The following is a 6,000-nucleotide window of genomic DNA, read 5'->3' on the forward strand; positions in this document are numbered from 1 at the left end:
GAATTTGAATGTACATCCAAAATGATGAGTTTCAATTTAAGAGCCTTAATAAAATGTGTGAGTGTGTCTCAATTGAATAGGTTTTTCTACCTTCATTTGAAGACTGTAATTCATATTCATATGAATTAACCAAACAGGAAATTCATATGTATTATATGTATTCATATGTATTAACCAAACAGGAAAACAACAGGTGTCAATGGTAGCAGGTTTTTGTAGACCTTTTTTTTTTTTGAGATGATGTCTCACTATTGTCCCCCAGGCTGGAGTGCAACAGCGTGATCTCGGCTCACTGCAACCTCCCCCTCCTGGGTTCAAGCCATTCTCTTGCCTCAGCCTCCTGAGTAGCTGGGATTAACAGGCTCCTGCCACCACGCCTGGCTAACTTTTGTGTTTTCAGTGCAGACGGGGTTTCACAATATTGGCCAGGCTGGTCTTGAACTCCTGATCTCAGGTGATCCACTTGTCTTGACCTCCCAAAGTGCTGGGATTACAGGTGTGAGCCACCACGACCAGCCTTTTTTAAAAAAAAAAAAAAAAAAACAGGCTTAATTCACTTTATTGTTCGTGTATAAAAACCCGTTTTTTTGTTTGTTTTTTTTTTTTGAGACGAAGTCTCTCTCTGTTGCCCAGGCTGGAGTGCGGTGGCACACTCTCAGCTCACTGCAGCCTCTGCCTCCTGGGTTCAAGTGATTCTCCTGCCTCAGCCTCCCGAGTAGCTAGGACTACAGGCATGTGCCACCTTACCCAGCTGAACTTTTGTATTTTTAGTAGAGATAGGGTTTTGCCATGTTGAACAGGCTGGTCTCAAACTCCTGACCTCAGATGATCCACCTGCTTCAGCCTCCTAAAGTGCTGGGATTACAGGAGTGAGCCACTGCGCCCAGCCAATGGTAGCATTTCTTGAGTGTCTTACAGTTATTTGAAATTTCTGCTCACTCAAATGGCTGTTTGCAGCATTAGCTTCAGAGATAAGATATTCCCAAGATTGCCAGTAATTAATTACACTGTGGCTCCTAAAGTTGGAGGGTGAAGTTACTGAGATAGTAAATTCAACTTTAAAAAGGAAAAAGCAAACTTTACTAGGTGATGCTGTTTAGAAAATAGAGATTAAGCACAATTTTGTATACTGAATAAATGAGATCCTTAGCTATTTATCCTTGTTCAGCTCTAGAATGCCAACAGCCAGACATGCCCACCAGGCAGGATGTTGGAGGATCCTTCTGTGGTAAAACTAAGTGACTCTTGAGAGACAACAGTTACTGACATTTAAGAGCACCCACCGAAAACGCCAACTGGCCACCATTCCCTCTACAGCCAGTCAATAAGGCCTGCCCATGTGCACAAATCTTCCAGACAGGTTTTTAGTGCTTCACTTTTACATAGGAATGGGAAAATACCACTAGAAATTTGAGGAAAACTTTGATTGTGAAAGGTAGCTCTAAACAAAAAGCAACTCTCAATCAGAAAATTTCCAGGAGCTGGAATGTCCCCAGATAAAAGAAGATGTTGTATTCAAGAAATTATGGCCAGGCTCGGTGGCTCACGCCTGTAATCCCAGCACTTTGGGAGGCCGAGGCAAGCGGATCACCTGAGGTCGGGAGTTCGAGACCAACCTGGCCAGCATGGTGAAACCCTGTCTCTACTAAAAATACAAAACTAGGCAGGGCACAGTGGCTCACGCCTGTAATCCTAGCACTTTGGGAGGCCGAGGCGGGCGGGTCGCCTGAGGTCAGGAGTTCGAGACCAGCCTGCCCAACATGGTGAGACCCCATCTCTACTAAAAATACAAAAAATCCCATCTACTCAGGCGGCTGAGGTGGGAGAATTGCTTGAACCTGGGAGACAGAGGTTGCAATGAGCCAAGATAGCGCCACTGCACTCCAGCCTGGGCAACAGAGCGAGACTCCGTCTCAAAAAAAAAAAAAAAAAAAAAATTAGCCAAGCATGGTGGTGCATGTCTGTAATCCCAACTACTCAGGAGGCTGAGGCAGGAGAATCACTTGAACCTGGGAGGCGGATGTTGCAGGGAGCCAAGATCGCACCACTGCACTCCAGCCTGGGTAACAAGAGCGAAACTCTGTCTCCAACAAACAAAACACAAAATTCACTGGGCGTGGTGGCACAAGCCTGTAATCCCAGCTACTCAAGAGGCTGAGGCAGGAGAATCGCTTGAACCTAGGAGGCAGTGGTTGTAGTGAGCCAAGATGGCACCACTGCACTCCAGCCTGGGCAAAGCGAGACTGTCTCAAAAAACAAACCAACAAACAAAAAGAAATTAGGAAGCCAGACACGGTGACTCAGGCCTGTAATCCCAGCAATTTGGGAGGCCAAGGTGGGAGGATTGCTTGAGCCCAGGAGTTTGAAACCAGCCTGGGCAACGTAGCAAGACCTCATGCCTACAAAAAATGAAATTAGGGCCTGGGTGCGGTGGCTCAAACCTGTAATCCCAGCATTTTGGGAGAGCGAGGCAGGTAGATCACCTGAGGTCAGAAGATCTAGACCAACCTGGTCAACATGGCAAAACTCCGTCTCTACTAAAAATACAAAAATTATCTGGGCATGGTGGCACACTCCTGTAATCCCAGCTACACAAGAATCACTTTAACTCAGGAGGCTGAGGGTGCCGAGAGCAGAGATCATCCCATTGCATTCTAGCCTGGGCAACAGAGTGAGACTCTGTCTCAAAAAAAAAATAAATAAAAATAAATAAAATATGGCAGGGCACTGTGGCTCACTCCTGTAATCTCAGCACTTTGGAGGGCTGAGGCGGGTGGATCACCCACTTGAGGCCAGGAGTCCAAGACCGGCCTGACCAACATGGGGAAATCCTGTCTCTACTAAAAATACAAAAATTAGCCAGCTGTGGTGGCACATGCCTGTAATCCCAACTATTCAGGAGGCTGAGGCATGAGAATCGCTTGAACCCAGGAGGCGGAGGTTGCAGTGAGCTAAGATCGTGCTACTGTGCTCCAGCCTGGGTGATAGAGCAAGACCCTGTCTCAAAAAACAAACAAAAAACAATTAGCAGGATAGTAGTAAAATACCAGAAAAAGAAATTTAAAATATGAATGCATTCAGTGAGAATATTAAAAGACAAGAAACAGTTTTAGAACAGAAATCAAAAGTGAAGGGAAAAAATTAAGTTGGCTCAATACAGGAGGTTTAATAACCAACTAACAGGAATCCCAGGAAAAGAACTGAGAAAATAGAGCGGGTAGAATGTACTGTATTTTTTTGAGACAGAGTCTTGCTCTTGCTCTGTTGCCCAGGCTGAAGTGCAGTGGCGCGATCTCGGTTCACTGTAACCTCCACCTCCTGGGTTCAAGCGATTCTCCTGCCCCAGCCTCCTGAGTAGTTGGGACTACAGCTGTAGTGTTGGTATTGGGAGGCATTCATGCCCCATTTGGCTAAAATGACAAAACCATTGTACTGGTTGACAAAAAAGGGGGCTACCTGGGATTGGGTTGATAAAGCTAAGGCAGCCTTTCTGGCAGCCATGTGGGCTATTCAATAAGCACAGGCCCTACAAGTGATTGACTAGGGGAGCCATTTAAACTCTTCCTGCCTTGGCCTCCTAAAGTATGGGGGTTATAGGCCTGCCACCACGCCGAGCTAATTTTTGTATTTTTCATAGAGACCGGTTTTCACCATATTGGCCAGGCTGGTCTCGAACTCTTGACCTCAGGTGATTTGCCTGCCTCAGCCTCCCCAAGGGCCTGGATTACAGTCATGAGTCACCATTTCCGGCCTAGAATTTATTTTATTTTATTTTATTTTATTTTATTTTATTTATTTTATTTATTTATTTATTTATTTATTTTTTGAGGCAGAGTGTTGCTCTCTCTCCCAGGCTGGAATGCAGTGGCGCGATCTCGGCTCACTGCAAGCTCTGCCCCCTGGGTTCACGCCATTCTCCTCCTCAGCCTCCCCAGTAGCTGGGACTACAGGCGCCGGCCACCACACCTGGCTAATTTTTTGTATTTTTCATAGAGACGGGATTAGCCAGGATTGTCTGGATCTCCTGACCTCATGATCCACCCGCCTCGGCCTCCCAAAGTGCTGGGATTACAGGCGTGAGCCACCGTGCCTGGCCGACACCAGACAATATTCTAAAAGTTACCAAATGGAGGCCGGGCGCGGTGGCTCACACCTGTAATCCCAGCACTTTGGGAGGCCGAGGTGGGTGGATCACGAGGTCAGGAGATCGAGACCATCCTCGCCAACATGGTGAAACCCCGTCTCTACTAAAAATACAAAAAATTAGCCGGGCGTGGTGGCTGGCGCCTGTAGTCCCAGCTACTCGGGAGGCTGAGGCAGGAGAATGGCGTGAACCCGGGAGGCGGAGCTTACAGTGAGCAGAGATCTCGCCACTGCACTCCAGCCTGGGCGACGGAGCGAGACTCCGTCTCAAAAAAAATAAATAAGTAAAAATAAAGTTACCAAATGGAAAAGGATTGAAATTAATATTAGCCTTAGATTCTCAAGCCAGGCGCAGTGGCTCAGGCCTATAACTCCCACGCTTTAGGAGGCCAAGGCAGAAAGAGTTTAAATGGTGCCCCTAGTCAATCACTTGTAGGGCCTGTGCTTATTGAATAGCCCACATGGCTGCCAGAAAGGCTGTCTTAGCTTTATCATCCCAATCCCAGGTAGCCCCCTTTTTTGTCAACTAGTACAACGGTTTTGTCATTTGAGCCAAATGGGGCATGAACGCCCGCCAATACCCCAGCAGGCCCACAAAGGTCTGCAGCTGCCTCACCATGGTGGGCTGGGATATGCCTGAATTTTGTCTACGATGGCCTCTGGTATGACTTTTGTCTTACCTGACCAGGTAACTCCCAAGAATTTGGCAGACAACCCAGGCCCTTGGACCTTGGATTCATTGACAGCCCAACCTCATGCTGCCAAATGTTGTTGCAAGAGGGGCACCACAGCTTCTAAATCTGCAGGAGAATCAGAGGTTAACATAATATCATCAATGTAATGGAATAGGCGGATCCTCTTTGGAAATTTCCAGGCGGCTAAATCCGTAGCAACGAGACCATGACATATGGTGGGACTATGCACGTAGCCCTGTGGCAACACTGTGAAAGTCCATTGTCGCCCTTCCCATGTGAAGCCAAACTGTTCCTGGCTCTCTGGAGCGATATCATCTGAAAAGAATGCATTAGCCAAATCCACTGCATAATGGTACTGTCCCAATTCCATCGTCAGGTGGTCCATCAAATCCGTGATAGACGGGACTGCTGCATGTAAAGGGGCTGTTACTTTATTTAGTTCTTGATAGTCCACTGTCATCTACAAAGTCCCAACAGGCCTTTTGACTGGCCATACCAGAGAATTGTAGGGACTGTGGGTGCCATGCACTATCTGCACCTCCTCTACCTTTTTTTTTTTTTTTTTTTTTTTTTTGAGACAGAGTCTCGCTCTGTCGCCCAGGCTGGAGTGCAGTAGCGTGATCTTGGCTCACTGCAAGCTCTGCCTCCTAGGTTCACGCCATTCACCTGCCTCAGCCTCCCGAGTAGCTGGGACTGCGGTGCGTGCCACCACGCCTGGCTAATTTTTTGTATTTTTAGTAGAGACGGGGTTTCACCGTGTTAGCCAGGATGGTCTTAATCTCCTGACCTCGTGATCCGCCTGCCTTGGCCTCCCAAAGTGCTGGGATTACAGGCATAAGCCACCGAGCCCGGCCATCCTCTAGCTTCTTAATAGTCTCAGTTATCTCTGTATGCCCTCCTGGCAAGTGGTATTGACAAGCGGAGGTAACCCATCGGGGTTGTGACAGAACCTGGGCAGGTGATGCATATGTCCCCATAGTACCAGCTTTCCTACATGTACGCGGAGTCTGAATTCTCTGGCTGTGGTGTGTAAGTTAAGACCGTGCAAAATATCCATCCCCAGAATGTATTCCAGTATGGGAGAGATATACACAGTGTATAAATGGGAGGCCAAGCAGCCAATGCCGAGGTGCAAAGATACAGGTTTTACTTTCACTGACTG

Source organism: Gorilla gorilla, chromosome 12 (assembly GCF_029281585.2).
Source record: "Gorilla gorilla gorilla isolate KB3781 chromosome 12, NHGRI_mGorGor1-v2.1_pri, whole genome shotgun sequence".
NCBI lineage: Eukaryota > Metazoa > Chordata > Mammalia > Primates > Hominidae > Gorilla > Gorilla gorilla.